Consider the following 24,531-nt stretch of genomic DNA (forward strand, 5'->3'; position numbering starts at 1 on the left):
TGATGGAACCTGTATGTATTTCCGAAACGTTGAAAATGTTATCACCCTGATGATGGAACATGTATGTATTTCCGAAACGTGGAAAATGTTATCACCCTGATGATGGAACCTGTATGTATTTCCGAAACGTTGAAAATGTTATCACCTTGATGATGGAACCTATATGTATTTCCGAAACGTTGAAAATGTTATCACCCTGATGATGGAACCTGTATGTATTTCCGAAACGTTGAAAATGTTATCACCCTGATGATGGAACCTGTATGTATTTCCGAAACGTTGAAAATGTCATCACCCTGATGATTGAACCTGTATGTATTTCCGAAACGTTGAAAATGTCATCACCCTGATGATGGAACCTGTATGTATTTCCGAAACGTTGAAAATGTTATCACCCTGATGATGGAACCTGTATGTATTTCCGAAACGTGGAAAATGTTATCACCCTGATGATGGAACCTGTATGTATTTCCGAAACGTTGAAAATGTTATCACCCTGATGATGGAACCTGTATGTATTTCCGAAACGTTGAAAATGTTATGAGCTTGGTGATGGAACCTGTATGCATTTCCAAAACGTTGAAAATGTTATCACCCTGATGATGGAACCTGTATGTATTTCCGAAACGTAGAAAATGTTATCACCCTGATGATTGAACCTGTATGTATTTCCGAAACGTTGAAAATGTTATCACCCTGATGATGGAACCTGTATGTATTTCCGAAACGTTGAAAATGTTATCACCCTGATGATGGAACCTGTATGTATTTCCGAAACGTGGAAAATGTTATCACCCTGATGATGGAACCTGTATGTATTTCCGAAACGTTGAAAATGTTATCACCCTGGTGATGGAACCTGCATGAATTTCCAAAACGTTGAAAATGTTATCACCCTGATGATGGAACCTGTATGTATTTCCGAAACGTTGAAAATGTTATCACCTTGATGATGGAATCTATATGTATTTCCGAAACGTTGAAAATGTTATCACCCTGATGATGGAACCTGTATGTATTTCCGAAACGTGGAAAATGTTATCACCCTGATGATGGAACCTGTATGTATTTCCGAAACGTTGAAAATGTTATCACCCTGGTGATGGAACCTGCATGCATTTTCGAAACGTTGAAAATGTTATCACCCTGATGATGGAACCTGTATGTATTTCCAAAACGTTGAAAATGTTATCACCTTGATGATGGAACCTGTATGTATTTCCGAAACGTTGAAAATGTTATCACCTTGATGATGGAATCTATATGTATTTCCGAAACGTTGAAAATGTTATCACCCTGATGATGGAACCTGTATGTATTTCCGAAACGTTGAAAATGTTATCACCCTGATGATGGAACCTGTATGTATTTCCGAAACGTTGAAAATATTATCACCCTGATTATGGAACCTAAATGTATTTCCGAAACGTTGAAAATGTTATCACCCTGATGATGGAACCTGTATGTATTTCCGAAACGTTGAAAATGTTATCACCTTGATGATGGAACCTATATGTATTTCCGAAACGTTGAAAATGTTATCACCTTGATGATGGAACCTGTATGCATTTCCAAAACGTTGAAAATGTTATCACCCTGATGATGGAACCTGTATGTACTTCCGAAACGTTGAAAATGTTATCACCCTGATGATGGAACCTGTATGTATTTCCGAAACGTTGAAAATGTTATCACCCTGATGATGGAACCTGTGTGTATTTCCGAAACGTTGAAAATGTTATCACCCTGATGATGGAACCTGTATGTATTTCCGAAACGTTGAAAATGTTATCATCCTGATAATGGAACCTGTATGAATTTCCGAAACGTTGAAAATGTTATCACCCTGATGATGGAACCTGTGTGTATTTTCGAAACGTTGAAAATGTTATCACCCTGATGATGGAACCTGTATGTATTCCCGAAACGTTGAAAATGTTATCACCATGGATGAATATATAATAGGATGCGAAAATTACTGAGTTTCCCGTAACACATACTGGAGGCGCTGTTGTAGAAATTGGTCTTGCTGCCACCTGTTGGGGGAGGGGCGTTATTACATCTAGCAGCGCACCAAGCAGCGAAAAGAGTAATTACTCCATGCATTTAGCAGCGCACCTGGTGACGAAAATTTTAAACTGTGCAGAAAGTATTCCCTCCCACCTTCATCGATATTTAAAACTAACCCAATTTAAAATAAAACATTTACATTTTTATTCCTCACAGCATCTTCTACTGAAAGTTCTTACCGGAGGCAACAGGAAGATAAAAGAGACGATCTATTTCATACTGCTCAATTAAAATATAACCAGACACAGACAAAAAATAAAGGAAAAGTTTAGATAATTGGGATTGTATTCTTTGGGTAGGCCTATTTATTGTACAGCGCAATGGAAAAGTCTGCAAGAACTACTTACATAGTTCAATTTATTATATTACTATTACTTTACAATACATTCAACAACACTATTTTTACAACGTAAATAAACATCACTGTTTAACATACACTGTTTATACACACGTAGTATCACTTTATGTTCACTTATTAGCAAGTTTCTGTCTGCCATCTTGTCTCTTCGAGCAATATCTCGAACGGATAAATAGAGAACTCTGGGTAATGTACCCAACAGGTAGTTCTAATGTTCACCACCTACGACGTTGGCGCTGATCATTTTATTTCAGCCCCCTGCCGCCAGATGGTGCTAACCGTAGTTTCGCATCCTATTATCTATTTATCCATGTTACCACCCTGATGATGGAACCTGTATGCATGTTCGAAACGTTGAAAATGTCAAGTCCCAGGACTCGACGGATTACCCAGAAGCCTAATTTCAATAAATAGATTGTCATTTATCTCACATTTCTTCCAGAGATGCTGGAAATATAATTTGTGAACACCAGAAATTAACTGGTAGGCCTATTATAAAACGCGCATTAGTAAAGAAAGTAAAAAATGGAACAACTAAGGGGGATATACATATTTGAGGGTAAAAAAGTCATTTTTCAATTAATTTTTTAATATAATATTGTACATTTATCTATATGTCAGTGAAAGAATTGTTACGAAATACACAATATTTTGGTAGATATGATTTTTTAGTGTGTGGCATTCTTACAAGATGACCCTTTTGTCAGCAAAATTTCAAGACAGGTTTCGCTATGAGCTCACCAACACTTCCCTTGTCAGGCAGGCCGCGTTTATGCCTTGATCTTCCATCCAGGCGACTAGGGTTCTACTCCGGCCACGTAGTGATGGAATTTGCAGTGATTAAAGCAGAAGTTACAGAGGGATTTTCTCGGGATACTCCCGTTTCCATCTATCGTTCCACCAACATTCTTCACCTTCTCTCCATTTCATCTATCTCTAATACCAAAGTTAAAAATAGGCTGGAGTGAAGTGCTCGTTTTGATTCTGATGCTAATCGTCTGCGGATGAAACCTTGCACTATTAAGGCTGAGGCAGGATGGACAATCTGTCAACATCGGATTCACCAAGGTCACCTGTCGGACTTGGACATTCATCGCCTATATGGGGTGCACAATGGACCAAAACAAGCCTATTGCGCGTTCAAATGACAAGTGGTTTGTCCTTGAACATCGTGATCAATGTCCAATCAGAAGGCGCGAAAGTAAAGCAGTAGGCATTCTGTATGCAAGAAGCGGTAAGGTTCCACTAATATTACTATCCATTGGCTGTTGCGTAATTCGCTTCCCATTTCAAACATACCCACCCACGAAAAACCAAACTAAGACAAGCTATTACGTACAATATATTTAACTTTATTTCAATCGGTAATTATGTATGGAATTATACATAGCTCATTTAAATCCAATTTTAATCCACTTTATTTAACACAGAAGAAAATAATTAAAATATGTCTTCATAAACCTATTGATTTTCCATCTCAAAATTTGTTTCTAGACTTTAATGTACTTAACGCAAGACAAATTTATTATATTATATTAATAAAATTCATACATAAAAATCGAAATAATTTTGAATTGTATTCTCATAGTTATGAAACAAAAGGTATGAATTCTTTAAGATTGTTTGAACCAAAATGCAACACTGTTACAGTATTTAATCATAGTAGTAATTTAGGCCCAAGAATATATAACAAATTTATATTTAAATATCCTAATCTTGTCAATTCTAATAGTTCTAGTATTAAATTTAAAAAGTTATGTATGGATTTTATAAAAATTGAAAAATTTTAAATGTATATAGAGTAGAACTTGGTTATAACGACATCCAAGGGACCTTGAAAATTATGTTGTTATAAACGAGTGTCAGAGTAACTGAGATTCATATTATGAAACTAGTAGGTGGAAAATGAAAAATAATAAACATAATTAGGCTTATTTTAGATTTATGTATTGACTTTTAAGCATACCATGAACGCAATAAAAACATGTACAATTATAAATACAGTATTCTGTATTAAAACAGTTTGTTCATTACTCACCAAACTTCTTTACTGAGGAGTGAAGTAATCAGTCATTTTACTCTGTTGTCTCCTACTTGCCCAATATACACTTTCTAAATTAAATTCTATGTTCATTATTTCAGTTGCAATTTCACTGCTCCTTCTCCTAGCTTCATACTCCCTCCTCTAGCTTCATAGAAATGTTCACAATTCTAATGGCTTCTAAAGCGTCACCCACTTCTTTTAGTGGCCATACTGCGTTGAAATGCGTGCACTTAGTCAAAACTTCCTGTGGAAACTGACCGCATGCAGGTACCATTAATACCGCATGAATTCGGGCAGGTTACAATGGGATGGGGAATCTGCCTGCATTCTAGAGTTCTATGATAGAAGGGAACAGTAAAGGATTTGACAGATTTCAGCAAAATATTTCTTAAAATACTTTGATTCTTAGAAAATTGTATTCCAAACTGAGGTTGAAAATGACGTTATATGCGAGGTAGACGCATATACGTTTGTCGTATTAAGCAAGGTAGAAAAGCATATGTCTTATGGGGAATTAGTTGGGACCACAGAATACTTGACGTTATAGGCGAGGTGTCGCACAAAACGAGGTCGCTATAACCAAGTTCTACTGTACTATAATTGCATAGTAGACATAAGACAAATTGTATTGTATAATTATTCATTTCAATTCAGGAATCCGCCCCTGAGCACGAGTTCTACTCTTTCAGGGGCGAGTTAAAGTTTTTCTGTATATATTATATTTTATGTTACAATTATTAGCAAAATAATAAATAAATAAATAGATAATATAGTAGGACTACACGGCATTGGTAGAGACAAACACACGCAGCATGGTTGGGACTCAAACCCAAAACGCTATGTGGAAGTAGTGCCTTTCCCATTGACGGTTAACGTACGTAAATATTAAGTATTTATATTGTACTGTGCATCTCAACCCGTTCCGCGTGCATATATTTACATGTGTTATGTGTAGTTTGTACTAAATTTCCTTATAATCATACATGGACCGAGACGTGACGTCATCAAAGGTCTGTTATAAAAACAACTAGCAAGTTAAACATCCATAACAAACTACACAGTAACGGTATACATGATCATGTCTTCTTACACATTCCAGACACTGGATTCAGTTATACAGTGATTCCTACCAGCTGTGTGCCCTAACATAGGTTATATTTTAATCGGTTATTTAAGGACGCTGTATCAACTGCGAAGTTAACTAGAGCCGGTGGAACTGGTGATTAACAAAATTGTTTGGCGAGAGGAGTCCGAGGATTTTGCATGGGATTACCTCACATTCCCTTTACGGTTGGGGAAAATATCCAAAATAATAACACGAGGTAAAGTGCCCAAACGGAGTTCGAACCCATGTTCCAGCGTAGCATCGCTTCACGAGGCCTGATCGCCACCGTCCGAGCTATGCCGATGGTTCTCAGGCATAGGACGTATTTTTAATTGGTTGTTTTACGACGCTTTAACAACTGCTATGGTTATCTAGCATCTGAATGAGGTGGAGGTGATAATGCCGGCGAAATGAGTCCAAGGGCCCGTTTCACAATCCTTACAAATTACAAATTAACAATTTACAAATAACAAGTAAAAGATTACAAATGCTTGTAAATTGTGTTTCACAATGCTATTTTATTAGTTTGTAAAGTCTGACGAACTTTACAAAATCAGCTAAAGAAATTTACAAATACGCATTATTGGTTACACACGATCGCCAACGACAGTTTACAAAAATCGCTAAGGAGCAGAGCTAAAGTCGCTGTATTTTTACTACTATCGATACATATGTTTATATTTTGTACTAAAATAGATTATTCTAAGCTTGCTGAGTCATATTTCACCAACAGAAAATATAAAGTATTGTTAAAAAAATTAAAAGTATTTAGATTTTTATATATTGGCGACAATGTAGTTTCATGTTTTTCTGATTGGTCGAGAATACCAATACGTCTATTACTTAAATAACAAAGTTAGCACAAAATTCAGTCAAATAAGTAAATAACAGATTTGGTCCATGTACAAATATGCAATTGATAAAATAATTACAATATCTAACCACAAAAAAAAAAAAAAGAAAACAAAATCAGGTTAATTTTTTGTGTTTTTCCATCAGTACTTATTAATGTTGCATCCATAACCTCACAAACATTAGTGATCCCAGCAGCAGCAGCATAAAAATTCTGTGCTATAGTAAATAACATTTTGGTGATCAAAAACCTGCCCCGAATTTAACTCTTTTAACAACATAAACTACCCTGTGGGCACTTTTGCACACTGATATCTTAGAAATTCCGTGCTTATCTGCTAACCCACGGAACTGACAGCTAGTATGCATCCAATGCAAAACAATACAATTCTCGCTTTGAGGTTAGGCATCACTTTTCTCTTTTGGATGTTGGATATGATGTCCCATATCTTGTAGGACAGATTCCAGCGAAACGGGACTCGAAACGACTTCAGAATACCGCGTAAGTAATGTCGCTATTGAATTATTTATTTTTGGTGCAGGGAACTTCTTTATTAAGTGCGAGTATTTATTAAATACAGTCTTGGTATATAAATATTTACGCGGTATTCTGAAGTATAGCGCGGAATTCATTCGAAACCTTTCATTAAATTTATACAATGATACGAACCTGTTATTAATTCTTGCCCGGAGAATTTTACGTATACTTCTTCGTTTGATTAGGCCTAAATTCATATCTTCGTCTGAGTTATTAGAACTCCTTAATAACATCAAAACTGCTCTAGTTTAATTCTTAATATTATCCAGTTACTCAAAAATTAATTTAATAAGTATTTCTTTATTGTATTTATTCATAATTTGTTGCAATATCAAACTTTACACATCTCAGAGGTATTGTAGAAAATATGCTGATTTTACAAGTAAAATTTACACGTTTGTAAAATTACTCTTCATTGTGAAACAGAATACTTGTAAAGTGAGCAAAATTTAATTTGTAAAGATTTGATTTCCTTTGTAAAGTTCAACCTTACAAACAAAGATTGTGAAACAGAAGTTTACAATTTACAAGCAAAGTTTACAATTTACAAAGATTGTAAACATTGTGAAACGGGCCACAGGTCCAGCGCCGAAAGTTACTCAGCATTTGCTCTTAATGGCTTGAGGAAAAACCCAGGAAAACCTCAATCAGGTAACTTGTCCCAACCAGGATTTGAACCCGGGTCCGCTTGTTTCATGCTCAGGCATGCTAACGTTATTCCACAGCGGTAGATTCATACGACACTTGCGACCAGGAAAACACTGCGCTATTGATTCCCGTCGTTTTCTTTAGACAAAAATGTGGGACAATGTCTTGAGCGATTTGAGAAGTCGGAATTACTCCGAAATAATCTATCATGACTAGGCCTGAGAAATATATGCTGTTATACGGACCCGCCATTTTCAGTCAATTATCTATGCACGAAACAAATTACGATCGCAAAGCACGTTTTATAGTACCGTAAAGTGCAATTTGAAATGTTGGCAACAAGAAAAACAAATGCCTGGGTAGTGATAAAAACAAACAAATGCTAGGGAAGCGATAAAATTAAACAAATGCTAGGGAAGCAATAAAATTGTGCAGCCATAATTGGTTGAAAGACGTCCTTTCGTACCGTTTTATTGGTAAAAAGTAGTATGACGTAGTAAAAGTGCAATAATCAACAGTAATCTCACTAGACGTTTTGATTTTATCGATAAATCTGCGAGTGGAACACGAGCAGATTTATCTTGAGAAAATCAAAACTCGAGTGGGATTTAATTGACTATTACACGATTAGAAGAAAGTATATAAAGATTAGAAGTAACGAAGTACTCCAATACAATAAAATATTAATTGACTTACGAAAATACAACTGTCTTCAAATGTATTATTGTACCATCTCAACATTACAAATATTACGCTAGATGCATGCCAGATGGCAGTAGTGAGCAATGCCTTCTCGTCGAGAAGTTCTCGATCTATTATACACGATGGCACTGTTACTAGTTAAGAAGGCTTTGTTGATTCAGTTTCATTTTTATTAAAATGCAACATTCCACTTCAATTATCCGAATCCCAGTAATCAACGTCACTTGACAGATGATGACTTTCAATAAATCTTAATATTAAACAATCTCTGATACGTGACTATCCATAATATCATATAGCAGAAGCTATAACATAACCTAACTAATATACACAAGTGTTTGAAAAGTTTTAATTAACGACGATGACATAAAAAATAAACATGAATAATTTTAAAAGGAATAATTATTGAATGTACAATTTTCAAATTTGAATGTGGTTGGTGGTTCAATTGATGTTATATTGGACGTGTGCGTAATAGAAGTGAACTCGCTGATTTAGGCCTACACGGTGTATTCAACTTATTCAGGATTTTCGAATGAATAATTTTAAAAGAAATAATTATTGAATGTACAATTTTCAAATTTGAATGTGGTTGGTGGTTCAATTGATGTTATATTGGACGTGTGCGTAATAGAAGTGGAACTCGTTGATTTAGGCTACATGGTGTATTCAACTTATTCAGAATTTCCGAATGAATAATTTTAAAAGGAATAATTATTGAATGTACAATTTTCAAATTTGAATGTGGTTGGTGGTTCAATTGATGTTATATTGGACGTGTGCGTAATAGAAGTGGAACTCGTTGATTTAGGTCTACATGGTGTATTCAACTTATTCAGGATTTCCGAATGGTGCTCTTCATTTATTTGTAAATCGGATTTCAGAAGATGCATAGGTATGATCAGTGATTTTTATTAATTCTTGTTCTTGAATGCCAATGCGAGTCATATTTGAAACTGCTGTGCATCGACTGGAATGGTTTGTAATTTTATATATATTTTTTTTGACGTCCAGACCAGCGCAGTTTCAAATGTTGGCAAACAAAGAAACAAATGCTAGGGACGCGATAAAATTAAACAAATGCTAGGGACGCGATAAAATTGTGCGATAAGCAGCCATGATTGGTTGAAATACGTCCTTTCGTGCCGTTTTATTGGTCAAAAGTAGTATGACGTAGTAAGAGTGTAATAGTCATCTTAATCTAACTCAGACGGTAGAAGTTGATAAAGCGCCGTAAAAATTAAAAAGCAGTTTAGTTCTATATTGCAACTATCCAGGCGACTAATGCATTCCTGCTCCATATGATGGGTCGTCGGGGTCTATCTCATGCTCGTATAGGTCCTCTGTCTTCCTTCTGACTCCCCTTCTTTTCTGCCTTGCATCATGGTCTTTGCCTTGAGGATTTGCAGTTGCTTTTAGGTGCGAATTCAAGTTTTTATAACTTGGCACTTTACCATGTCACCTTAAGTGAAGGACGACAATGCAGCAAATAAATCAATGTGTAGTTTTTTAATACCAACAAAAAGTATGGTCTTCAGTAGGTTATTACAAATGACAGTATTTAGCTTTCGTTTTGGTTCTTGGGTTTTCCATGGAGACATTTCTCTAGCAATGTCAGAGTGGGCTACATCACTGAGTATGGTATCTACAATAATATCTAACACAGTAAGAGGAAGTGCAAAATGGTTTTATATGTCTCAGCTATTACCTCCCTACATCAACACGAGATAGAAGATTAAATATTCTCCCCATACAGCCCTCTTCATTCCTTCCAAATTGTCAACATTCTTCCTAATGACTAGAGGGCGGGGAAAATTGTCCGTTACCACGCGATACAGGTTAGTTTGGTCTTAAGTATGGATGACGTCACAGGTACACGCGCAATAACATAAATGCACTACGAGAGGGCGGCAGTACAAGTAGGAACTAACAAATGGCCTTCAGTGTCAACTTCTAGTCGTATGGGAAAGAAAGCCAGGTGTTTACAATATTGTTTATTGTATTTGTGCAGTGTTAGTGTTGTGTAAAAGTGATTTAAAATACCTAACTCGAAGGATTTGGAATTAAGGGGAGAGGATGGTATTTTTTGGTGAAAAATGAGTAAATTTTCAAAAAAAAAAAAATTCTATAAAATACTCTGTCATATGTGTGGAATGCATAGCATAACATTTTGTGGGTATTTGTGTCATCGGATGTTGAGTCGCCATTTTTTAAACTTCCTGCGTTATGGATTTTTAAATCACTCGCCCACTTTTATTGTTGTTTCCGGTATATTAAATTTTCAAAAAAAAAAAAAAACTCTTTGATATGTGTGGAATGCATTGCATAACATTTTGTGGGTATATGTGCCCTTATCGGATTTTGAGACGTCATATTTAAACTTCCTGCGCTATGGATTTTTAAATCACAAGCCCGCTTTTATTAGTTCCAGTAACTTTATTTTTTTGCTACATTGCCAGACAAAAATGGATATAATTTCTGAACTATTAAAGATACATACAATGAAATTTAGAACACACATTCTCTAGACTACTAGGAAACTTTTCTCTGTAACGGAATTTTGTTAATTGGTTTTATTTTAAAAATACGTCCGTTTGTTTGCAAGAAAGAAAATCAGAAAAGTTATTAAATGTTAATTGTTTATTTTACAAACGTAGGGACTAATATCAAAATTCTGTTACAGACAGTTTATAGAACATGCTTTTGCAAATACATAGCAAAAACGGTTTGAATCTACCTTTAAAAACGGTTTAGATATATCGGTTTTAGTACAATCCTGCATTGGGTATATTTTTTTCAAATTTGGGCTCCCAAATAATTTTTTTCAAAATATTTTTATTTGGTTGAGTTGCCACAGCTAAGAGCTCTCTACATACAAAAAATTAATATTTTACACCAAATCGGAAAAAAGTTTAAAAAAATGCCATCCTCTCCCCTTATACAGTCTAAGAAATAAATATGGAAGAGAGATTTTGATTCCGCAAGGGTAAAATATTTTCTGTGTCGTGCGCAAATGTGAAATTAAAGTACGTAGGAAATATTACACAGAGCGAGATTATAACAGCAAGAAACATACCAGAAACGTACAAAGGTCTTCGACATCAAAAAATGAAAGACATACACGATCTGAATTTAATGTGGATTTATGTAATATGATGATTTCTGCAAATATTCCGTTCAAGATACTTGATAATCCACATTTTATAGATGAAAAGGTGAAAGAAAAATTCCACAAATTCTGCAAAAAAAATACTGGTTATACAGTTATGTGTAGCATTTTGAATGGAGGGAAAATCGACAATATTACTGAGCTTTTTTCATTTGCACCTCTAACATCTTGTGGCACGGAAAGAAGCTTTTCGATATTGAAAAAGTGTTTGAGTGAGAGACGTCGAATTTTCTCTTTCGATAATTTACGGATGTATATTGTGGTTAAGTATAATGCATCCTTTAATCATTAGGTGGTGGCAGTTAACATTTGAGGCAAATTTTTTAATAATCATAACAACTATATTACAACTTCATTCCAGTATTTATAGATGATTGAATGGAATAATGAGGTTCTCATTACCAGACTGTACTCTCTGAATGATAACACTATAGTACGTTGATACTGAACTTAAAGCATAACGCACATTTTTCCGCCCTTTACTAATGACCAATCAATAATACATGGTGGTCCACTTAACTTTTTCACCTCCGATAGCATGTGAAATATTTCAGATATACACAAACCAACAATTATTACAAGTTAAATTACATGGAAGGGGACATTTGATACACGTAATGTATTTTTTGTACATGAAATAATTTTCAGGATATTAGAGTCAACATTTTTTTTTTAAATGGGAACCAACTATGTTTTGTATTGCAAATGTTATGTTAGCTAAATCTAATAACAACTGGCTACTTTACTGGCTGTTTGAATGTCACTGGTAAGAATTGAGAATGCTGGGTTTGCAGTGAAAGACCTGTCCTTGGGCACAAGACTAGATATGAATGAATGAAAGCATTGTTCGTACATAAATACTATATTTTTCAAGTGAAAGAATGACGAATGATTTTCAGAACTGTTAAATTACTTAGGCTAGAATTTTAAGTAACGAAATGATAATTCTCGGAAAAAAGACTCTTGGATACAATCTGTCGTCGGCCTGGGTGGCGCAGTCAGTAGTGCTGGTCTTCTGTGCTCGAGGTTGCAGGTTTAATCCCGGCCAAGGTCAATGGAATTTAAGCGTGCGTACATGCGACAGACTCATGTCAGTAGATTTACTGGCACGTAAAAGAACTCCTGCGGGTCAAAATTCCGGCACACCGGCGACTCTGATATAACCTCGGCAGTTGCGAGCGTCGTTAAATAAAAAAAAGTAGGGTAATACACATATTTGTATTTTGTGGACAAAATAAGCATAAGACATTTCTAAATTTATTGTGAATACAATGTTAAAGACCTAGTTTTTATTGGGTTATTTTACGACGCTGTATCAACATCTAGGTTATTTAGCGTCTGAATGATATGAAGGTGATAATCCAGGTGAAATGAGTCCGGGGTCCAGCACCGAAAGTTACCCAGGATTTGCTCGTATTGGGTTGAGGGAAAACCCCGGAAAAAACCTCAACCAGGTAACTTGCCCCGACCGGGAATCGAACCCGGGCCACCTGGTTTCGCGGCCAGACGCGCTGACCGTTACTCTACAGGTGTGGACTTAAAGACCTAGTTGTCGTTCCACAACAATATGAGAAATAAAGGATGTTTACATTGTCCATAGTTGTAAATGTTTCAATAAACAAAAAAAGTTCGAAAATGTACCACGGGGGTATAATTCTGAACAGGTCAAGTACAATTTCGATCACAGGTATTTCCACAAAAAGCTGCTTTATCCTCTGGCACCCACGCACACTTCGTGATACCACACGCCGCACGTCTGGCATCGGATCCACTCCCCTTTCAAACGGATTCCTTTGAATAATAACACTAGTCTGCGATGAAATTCCTGCCTCCAAAGTTTTAATGTTTTAGGGTATTTTTAGCATGCGGAAGTCAAATTCAAGGCCAAAAAGTTCCTATCACGTACCATTTTTTTGTTATTTTAATTTTCTTATAATATATTACGACAATTTATAGCGTAATTATTTAAACTGTAATATTTTAACATATGTAGGTTTAGTATGTTAGGATATGAAAACCAAATGTATTCAACATATTTTTAAGGTGTTTATATTGAAAACCAAGGACACTGGATGTTTCTTAGCAGATAGGGGGTGCAAGCACATAAGGAAGTTAGGGCGAAATAACGTGCAGCCTTGTCATTATTTTTATTTGTGAAAGACAGAAATGTCAGCAACTCCTTGGTGAGAGACTGAACTCAACTCGTCTAGTTTCTCTCACATTTCATTAGTCTGCTTTTCATCTGGAAACGAAGCGAAATCACTTTGAAGCTTTGTGGAGTAGAATGTTGGAAAATTTTTAGTCCAGTAAGAAAGTATTTACCATGTTGCATCGGGGATGTCTAAATAATCCAGACCACTTTTGTTATATAACTTATGTAGGATATACGTATTGCCTAAGCAGAGGTGTAATATTTCAGATTTTGTGAAAAAGTCATACCATGCCTATTTTGGAATCAAACTTGGAGACCAAAGTAAAGCTTGGACACCGCACAAAGTATGTAGAGTATGCAGTGAAGAACTTCCGTCATTTGATCAATTGGAGAAGACAGTTGCTATCTTTTGGAGTACCTATGGTTTGGAGAGAGCAGTCGAACCATAGTAATGACTGCTACTTCTGTTCGTGTGATGTGAAGGGGTACGATTCTAAACATAAAAATCAAATCGTGTATTCAGTTGTTCGGTCAGCCATTTTACCTGTGCCTAATGTGCCAATCCCTGTGCGACCAGAAAATATTAAACATCATTCTATTGGTACTGACAACGTGAAATAGGTTTTAAATACTTTTTCTCCGAAGATGATAATCTTGTATATTGCAGTAATGTGAAAGAATTTATGCTAAAACGTGGACTTCCAAACTATGACCTAAGTGAATGGAGACTGTTCATTGATGCTTCCAAGCGAAGTTTAAAGGATTTCCTCCTTCATAACGGAAACATTTTTGGTTCAGTGCCCGTTGCCTATTCAGTGATCCTAAAAAAAATCATACACAAATTTGCAACTGCTGTTGTTGCGACTAGACTATAAGAACACTAGTGGCAAGTTTGTGACGATTACAAAGTTCTTACTATGTTGCTGGGTCAACAATCTGGTTTTACCAAATTTCCATGCATTCTTTGCCTGTGGGATAGTAGGGCACGAGTTGATCACTGGGCTAAGAAAGACTGGTCACCTCGACAAAATATGGAAATCGGTTGTAAGAATGTTGTGCGCCAAAAACTTGTGAGTTCTTCTAAAGTTGTGCTGCCATCTCTCCACATCAAGCTTGGCTTAATGAAACAGCTTGTAAAAGCTTTAAATAAGGAAGGAGGCTGTTTTAAGTACATGTCTGGTGCAACATTTAAAAACAATATGGACGAAAAGGAGAAATCAGCATGTTTTTTTTTTTTTTTTTTTTTTTTTTTTTGTGAAGTTGTTTTAAAATCTCTTGGCAACAAGGATCCTAATTACCGAAACATTGTGGCTAACATGCTTGAAGCATACAAGGAATTTGGTTGTAACATGAGTATCAAAATTTTCTGTTTTCTCAGCTAGATTATTTCGCCCAAAATCTAGGATTATTCAGCTAAGAGTAAGATGAACGATTTCACAAGGATCTGCAGGAGTTCGAAAGAAGGTACCAGGGACGCGGGAGCATCAGTATGCTTGGTGATTATTGTTGGATGGTAAAGCGTGAAATACCTGAAGAGAAACATAAAAGAAAGAGGAACAGGAGGACTTTCTCAACTAAGAAACAAGTGGTGTAATTTTTTGTGCGATACATTGTGCTAATTTATACATCCAATAGTGAAGTAAACAAGACAAAACAAAGCAAAAACACTCTAGTGACGTGTATGAACAACCCTACACATAATTTCAGCAAGTTGTGTCTTTTAAATATTGTTTTTGAATTTGAAATAAAAAAGTGAAATGAAAAAGTTGGTGATGAAATTCACGTAATTATAAAATACATTTAAAGTGATTTTGCAAACAAGTCTGACGTGATAGAAGCAAACGGATTGAAAATTCGGATTCAGCACATCGACATTATATAAAACCACATTACTTAGTTTAGGCAACAAACACAAAGTTGAAATTCGCAGGCTAGTGTAATTCAGTAGGCAGAGGCCACATTCATCTTCATTTGATGGAGCGGACGATGTTGCCCTTTGTTTCACTCTTCTTTTGGGTGCAGTTTTATTCTTTCCTTTAGGCCGAGTATTAACTGCAGAGGATTTCATAGATCGTATCTCGTTGATATGGTCTTGCGAAGTAAGGTAGAGAGCAGTTTTCTTTTACGTAAACAAGCTTTTTTTCTCGGGTGAGTTAAGAACGGCACTAACTACATTTTCTGGAGAATCAGAAAGACCTTTTTGCGAATTTTCTGAGGGACTCTGACTGGCCACGGCCAAATCAAAAGCAGCACGTTTAATCTGCAAGGAGGTAAGACCTAACTCTCTATTTGCTCAGTACAGGAGCCTATCTACCAAAGCCATTATCATGTCTCCAGACAGTACCGTGTGATGTTCAATCTTCCCTGTAACACATGGAGTAAGACCGGCCTGTTTTTCTTTTCCTTGTTTACTCTATCATGCAGAGTGCTCAGTGGAAGGTGAGACAACGCGGATGCTCCTTTCAATAAAATATCTCCTGAAATGACACTTTTGATAGTCTTTTCCGTAGCATTTCAGACGTTTTTCCTTTTCTGTTTTCCTTCGTGGCATCTAAAATGTCAACAAACATAAATGACGTAGTTAGAATGGTTACAAACAACTGTTCGAAATTGTACTCTTAGCGTTCAGAATTGTACCTGAATAATGTTCGAAACTGTACTTCAGCTATCCTTGAGAAATGACTAAATAGTTTTCTAAACTGTTCACAGATAGCACTGTGTGTGTCGGTGATATATGTAACGAAGACCACAGAACAGGTCACAGTATAGACAACATACAGTAAAGACACCTAAGCCATTCGTGGGAACAAATTCTGAGTACGCATGTCACGAAACCAGGTGTATTATCTGGAACCTCCACCAGATGGATCTCCATCTACGACAGGACTAGCATAATTTAATATTAACTGGAAACATTCATTACTCATCTTTTAACAATTTTAAAGACATGAGACAAAGGAATGGCAACATAACCATAATAATAATTACTTCCGTATGCAATCATCATGAAAATATTCACTAATTGACGCTAACGTTCAAGTCACTGTTTGAGGCTTATGTTGGTAAAATTGATCCAAGTACAACATAATACATCATGGCGTCCGTTGCGGTGAAGTGCGAACATGAACGTCAACAATGGATATAAGTATTTTGACTCCCTACGATATAATATTGATGATAGATAACATACATACAAGATTATTCGTATTACTGACCAATAAAATAAATAAATAAATATTTTACTAATATTTTAATAGTGGTTTGATAGTAGCGACATATTTGGATTCATTGAGAAACTAGACCTTACTGAGCTTGAATTTAGTACCAACAACATCAAAGGTGCCTACAAGAGTTGTCCCTACTGATTCTTCTTATACTGTGAACAGGTTAGAATCAGATACAAACCAATATTTGTCATTGTAATACAATACCACAACGGGAAACTACGAGCCATTTTATAACAGAGCATATTCTATAGCCAAAGTGCTTACCTTTGTTAGAAAAATGATTTATTTGTAGTATATAGTAACACTTTACAATACAGCTTTTTAGGAGACAAACTTATAGAAGATTGATTATCGATGCTATATACCTCAAGCAGAGTTACGAACATATGGAACTCGCAAATGTTAAAAAATTTTAGTGCGTTCAGAATTGTACTATGTTCGAAAATGTACCCCCTTACCCTAATAAAAAAATAGAAACAATGTGTCATAGTCCAAGATACAGTAGGGTCTACATGTGATCTGAAGGAATCGCAGGTTCTCAGCTTTCTTGTTAACTCTACGTGTTGGGATACCCGACTTTAATTTACGAGGTGAACACGGGTGACAGCTAGACAGGTTTTCTCAAGGTAGCCCAGTTATTCCCACGATTTTTACACCATTACCATAATTACATATAGTCCGGAAGTGTATACAAAGATTAATGTTTATTATGCAAATATACTGCAAAGTTTACCGAGATGTATCGTACAGATATGCACTTACTTACTTATGGCTTTAAGGAACCCGGAGGTTCATTGCCGCCCTCACATAAGCCCGCCATTGGTCCCTATCCTGAGCAAGATTAATCCAATCTCTGTCATCGTATCCCACCTCCCTCAAATGCATTTTAATATTATCCTCCCATCTACGTCTCGGCCTCCCCAAAGATCTTTTTCCCTCCGGCCTCCCAAGTAACACTCTATATGCATTTCTGGATTCGACCATACGTGCTACAACCATTGACTGACGCTGTGAAACACCTCGACATATCCCGCGTTAAAGTAAGTACAGTGCATATCCCTTTCAGTTCTTCAGTAAAAAATCTTGGCATTCACATGGATAATAATGTCAACTGGGACATGCAAATCACAGAAACCTGCAGGAAAGTATATTCTATTATCCATGTGCTAAAAAGGATAAATTTTCATCTCCCCTCTTGCTTAAAAAAGTCCCTTATGCAGACACTTGTATTTCCCTATTTTGACTATGCTGACATTTTACTGACTGACCTCTCCAGCGACAACAAAACGAAACTTCAACGTGCTCATAATTTGTGTGCACGTTTTGTAAGCAATGTTCGTAAATATGATCATATCACCCTATCCCTGGAAGCAATAGGTTGGCTTAAACTAGATAAGAAAAGAAATTTACATTCACTTCTCTTTCTCTTCGAAATCTTGAACTCTTCTATTCCTTCGTACCTGTCGTCTCGCTTCACTTACCTTTCTTCCCACCACAATCTGAACACACGCTCTCGTCATGAAACAGTACTAACAATACCATCCCATTGCACCTCCTCATACTCATCTTCTTTCACAATAGCCCTGCCAAGACTCTGGAATTCGCTACCCGCTAGCATCAGGGACTGTCGAAATAAAATTGAATTCAAACGCAAACTAACTAGGCACTTGGTCAGTAATTGATTTCTTGTAAATAGTTTCCTTAATCTATCACAAAATATTTCAATATTCAGTAATTTCATCACTATACAATTTTGTTATTCTAGGTTTAATTTGTAATTCAGTAAATATAAAATATTCTTTGTTTTTCTATGATACATTATCTAGCTTTCATTAGTCAGGTAATCTTCTCGTACTTTGATTTTTATTGTAATTGTAATTGTAAATTTAATATTGTAATTTTATTTGTAATTGTAATTGTAAATTTAATACTAATTGTAATTTTATTGTCCATATTATAGTTGGAATCTCCTGGTAGAGGGGCAGAGAAGGCCTGACGGCCTTATCTCTACCAGGTTAAATAAATAAATAAATAAATAATGCCCTGCCCGTCTCAAAGGTCTGGATTTAATGTTCCTAATTATGTCAGGTCCTCTTCGTAACTAAATGCTTTCCATATATCAGACAAAGAATATTTTCGCCTTTTTCACTCATGAGAACTCAAGAGTCCAAAACTTACTGAACGACTTCTTCCTCAATGTGTAATGTACAACGCTTCAGTTCATCAGTGACTTGTACCTACATGCCGTACATGCTCTGAACAGCGCATATGGGCCATGAGGCACGCTTGCGCTCTCGTTGACATAACTGGGCTACACTATGCAACTAGTAGAATTGCAATAACAACAAAATTTTATCAGATATGACAATGATTAAAAAAATAACAATGTTTCATTCATCTTCTGAGTGATGTGTGAATTATGTCAAAATTACTTATTTTCCGTTTTTTCCTCTGTACTATTTCACTTCAGGAATACTGGACAAGGCCAAATGGACAATCATTATATTGGGTAGCCAGACGACAAATGTTCAGTTTGTCTATAGCAGTGATGTCAAAGCAAGCGCATTTTTCTGACCTTGACATCGTGCGCGGGCATCAAGCGCTAAGTATGGAAAGAGGAAGGGTTGTGTATATGAATGAACAGCCTGTTGGGTTAAGAGAACAGTGGTGCACGAACTTCAAACGGAACGTGAAATTTGATGTCATTTTTATTTGGCTTTTTTCTGTTTGATATTATTTATATTGTTTGTAAAACAAAAGTACTAACACCAATTTCTTAATTTTGCAGTTGTGTTTTAAATGTTAATAACATAATAAAGAGTTAAGAAGGAATATTCACATAAATTCCATAGTAGTACAACTATACCGTACTAAGTGGATGAAACACATCGTTCATAAAGAAAGTAATATACCAAAAAAAGAGATTGAGTATGATATAAGTTAGAATTGATATTGATGGTATCTTTAGCCTTATAAAAGTAATCAATAAACTAATCAAAACAGTATTACAGTACAAAGCAAAGTTAGCTAGGTGCTATATATGTTTTAAGTGTAACTAATATTCCATAACAAAACTCTTATCGTATTATGCTTTTAAGGTGATATTGGTGAGCAACTTCCTATCATCATAATATTAAATTATTTTCTCGAAATGTGCTGAAGCTATAGGGCTGACATTTTTACAACACATGGGCACGTATCTTTTTCTTATGATGTAACAGTAGTTGCTTTGTTAATTCATTTCCTTACAATTTCCATGTGAATATTTTCAAAATTTTCAATACACAATCTTCAGTAATACGTGTTTACGGTATATTAGATTTACGAGAACATTCTGTAAGACTACTAAATAAATATACCTATATCTGAAAATTTCACTTTTCTATAAAAAAACAGTTGAGAAAATAATACTTTTCAATAAAAAAATCAAACTTGTGAAAAATGAGCATTAAAATTAAAACTTACATTTTTATAATCCACTTATACTTCTCAGACAAATCTAAAATTTAACATGGATACAGTTTTAATAAGTTCTCTTCCTTTTATCTATTGAATCAGTGCTGGCCATCCCTGAATATAGCTCGACCAAGCGACATGTACTACCTCTTTCTTCTGTCTCTTTTCTTTCCGCTGTAAAACGCTCAGACTCTCCTGAGCTCTAAAGCGCGCGCTTGCTCCTGTGGGCATCAATTGACATGGCTGGTCTATAGTATTAGATTCATTAAATGAATAAATAAATAAACAAAAACAAACAAATAAAAATCAAACAGTAAAATAAATAAATAAATAAATAAATAAATAAATAAATAAACAAATAAACAAATAAACAAATAAATACTGACTTTCAAACCTTTAAGCTGTTTTTAAAATGATGAAACGCCTATATTTACATCTCAGTATTGTGGTTACACTTGACTTCGTGAAGTACGTACAAACACATAACCTCAACATTATTTCGCCCTCTCCCACCATGTGCAAAATATCGAGAGCATTGAAACATCGCAGTGAGACACTTTGATGAGCGGGATAGAATGGACTGTTCAGTGTTCACCTCGAACAAGTTCGCAGTTCGAGCACTGTTTATCACTGTTTCACTACCTAAGATCACCGTAATCATAAATAAATTAGCAATCACAGGTGAGCAGTGATCACAAAAGATCAGTTTATCTCATCACTAATTCTCACATGTCACGTGAGCTTTCATAAATCTGGCCTCTGACGATCAGCATCATCTTTATCATCATCATGCGTCACATTTGTACCATTGTGAATCTAATGCATTGCGTCATCTTTCCAGAACAATAGGGGAAGGAAGAACATACATAGGACAGGATGTCAAAATGCCTCAATGAAGAGTACCTGACAGGTAGTAATAAAGTGTTTGTTCATTATCAATGTGCAGCCTTGACAGAGAGCACTTGAAGTTGTGAAATCGGGAAGAGATCAGACTCTTCACACCATCTCTACGAACACGCATTAACATAAGTTGTGGCATTGAGGATTCCCGTCTGCTAGGTAATGCTACGACTGGTGATCTCCGTCAAGGACAGAGGAAATCAACAGATACAGCAAATATGAAAATATGAGGATAATAATAATAATAATAATAATAACAACAGAGAGGGCTTGGAATTGAACGGATTGCATCAGCTGCTTGTCTATGCGGATGATGTGAATATGTTAGGAGAAAATCCACAAACGATTAGGGAAAACACGGGAATTTTACTGGAAGCAAGTAAAGAGATAGGTTTGGAAGTAAATCCCGAAAAGACAAAGTATATGATTATGTCTCGTGACCAGAATATTGTACGAAATGGAAATATAAAAATTGGAAATTTATCTTTTGAAGAGGTGGAGAAGTTCAAATATCTTGGAGCAACAGTAACAAATATAAACGATACTCGGGAGGAAATTAAACGCAGAATAAATATGCGAAATGCCTGTTATTATTCGGTTGAGAAGCTTTTATCATCCAGTCTGCTGTCAAAAAATCTGAAAGTTAGAATTTATAAAACAGTTATATTACCGGTTGTTCTTTATGGTTGTGAAACTTGGACTCTCACTTTGAGAGAGGAACATAGGTTAAGTGTGTTTGAGAATAAGGTGCTTAGGAAAATATTTGGGGCTAAGAGGGATGAAGTTACAGGGGAATGGAGAAAGTTACACAACACAAAACTGCACGCATTGTATTCTTCACCTGACATAATTAGGAACTTGAAATCCAGACGTTTGCGATGGGCAGGGCATGTAGCACGTATGAGAGAATCTAAAAATGCATATAGAGCGTTAGTTGGGAGGCCGGAGGGAAAAAGGCCTTTAGGGAGGCCGAGACGTAGATGGGAAGTTAATATTAAAATGGATTTGAGGGAGGTGGGATATGATGATAGAGACTGGATTAATCTTGTTAAGGATAGGGACCAATGGCGGGCTTATGTGAGGGCGGCAATGAACCTCCGGGTTCCTTAAAAGCCAGTAAGTAAGTAAGTAAGTAAGTAAGTAATAATAATAATAATAATAATAATAATAATGATAATAATAATAATTGTAATAATAATCCGTGACGTTACAGCCCTTGAAGGGCTGAGATCGACCAACCGGCTGCTGGCCTCACATTCACATGCCGAAACGAGGTGGACGATCATCCAACCAGAATGGAGATTGGAAACATATTTCCATCATCACCATCATCGTCATCGTCATTATACAATTGTCTCATATTCTTAGATCAGCGGTGACCAAAACTCGAGCTGCAGTGATTACATGCGACAGACAGCCTATGATGTAAGGAGACAGAGGAAAGATACTTGGCATGAAAACTACAACCACTGGTTGTTCCTGTACTAAATCTTGATGCTGATAAATATCTCAAGCTTTGCTGTATCAGTAATGTCACTGCTATCATCAAGAGCCAGTGAATAATATAGGATTTTTCTTGCTTATTTTTTTAACCTTTGTCTCGAATATAATCTGGAATTTTCTAAATTCTTCTCTCGATACTTGGTCGAGAAATTCGTAGTTTTTCAAAATTATAAACTTTTTATGGACAAGTTATTTAAACTATTTTAATCATTACTCTTTTGAGAAATTATATTCTATTAAAAGACTTCAGAGCACGAGATATTTCAAACCCCATTAGGTAGCTGACTTCCTTTCATTTATTTATCTCATCTTTCTCTTCCTGGCTATGATTTAAGACATGTCAATTCCTGGCGTTTAACAGTTCGTTGGCACATAATACTGAATCAGTTTTTCTAAAATATTATTATTAAATGAATAACTATTATTAAATAGTTACCCTCATCTAAAGATTAAGAAGATTAAAATCGAGATAAAACCTAATAATTTTATCCTTCTATGAAGGAGATATAAAAATATCAATATTCATGCACGTACAGAAGAATTATAGAAACACATACTTAGTGGTCAGTAATGATGATGATGATGATGATGATGATGATGATGATGATGATGATGATGATAATAATAATAATAATAATAATAATAATAATAATAATACATTATCCAGCGTGGCAATTAATGTTTCTATATACTCCTAATTGAACCGCTGAGCAAAGTAAACATATTACATTGTGTCCAACAGAACAACAAAAAAAGTTCTCCTTCTCATTCTTTACGAAACCACCTCTGACTGCTTGTAGAGACAGAGTTTCTAGAGCAACATGATACCGACACTGCTTGCCTTCAGTACGTGAATGAAACACACAGCAATGTACAGGAAATTTCCCATACCTGTTTGAATGTCTGATTACACCATACCTGCACAAACAGCGCTCAACGAGCGCGCGCGCTCCTTCGGAGCGGGAGAGCTGTGTTTACCGCTCGCCGAAACGGAGAGGAAGATACGTCAGAATGACATAGACTTGCTATAGGTAGAGGAGAGGGAAACGACCACTCAGCTATCTACTGGAGTGCAGTGTGTAGGCCTATTCTCAGTAACTGTTTAACGTTGCTTACCTACTGCTACAGTACAGTCTGGAGGAATCTAAAAGACGGAAAATAGCATTTAACATTTAACGATTTACAGCTCGAACTTATTAATCTTCAATGTGACCTAAGGGCTAAAGCTAGCGTGGTTGAGTTTTACAAGACTAAACATTAGCAATAATATCCACGACTACACAGGTTGGCTGTGAAAATGATTGCTAAGTTTGGCTCAACATTTATAGTCTATTTGTGAGTAATTGTTTTCTATAATCAACTTTAATAAAGGCAGACATCGAACTTCTGTAACTGAGGTTTCACTACGATCAGTAGGCTATTATTCCTTTCAGCTGCCAACAGCATAAAACCTCGTTTTGATGTACTGATAAATAAAAGTATAATGAAATGATATTGTACATTTAAGTAGCTATAGAATTTCTATTCTTTCTTTAAATTAAATATTTCTTTATTAATTAATAATAGTCCAAGATAGGTTTGCAAACACTGAACGGGAATTCATTTCATAAACACTCATAATAGTATTTCCTTTTGTGTACATTTTGTACGAGATCACCCCTTCTTCCAGTCCCCCCTTATACAGAGCGCAGCCAATATCTGCATTCCGTTCATGAGCTATGAGCCGACTCGGAGAGCGCAAACCTTGTGCAGGCTGGATTACACGATGTAATCACGACACCGGCTTTGGTCACCGCTGTCTTAGATT

At 35.8% G+C, this 24,531-nt stretch overlaps 1 protein-coding gene across 1 annotated transcript in view; it reads right to left on the bottom strand.

The window, feature by feature from the left end:
• Positions 1-24,531, bottom strand: part of LOC138695887 (ATP-binding cassette subfamily G member 4) — a 425,525-nt gene that overhangs the window by 181,258 nt on the left and 219,736 nt on the right. The window lies entirely within an intron of this gene.

The sequence above is a fragment of the Periplaneta americana genome, chromosome 3 (genome assembly GCF_040183065.1).
Source record: "Periplaneta americana isolate PAMFEO1 chromosome 3, P.americana_PAMFEO1_priV1, whole genome shotgun sequence".
NCBI lineage: Eukaryota > Metazoa > Arthropoda > Insecta > Blattodea > Blattidae > Periplaneta > Periplaneta americana.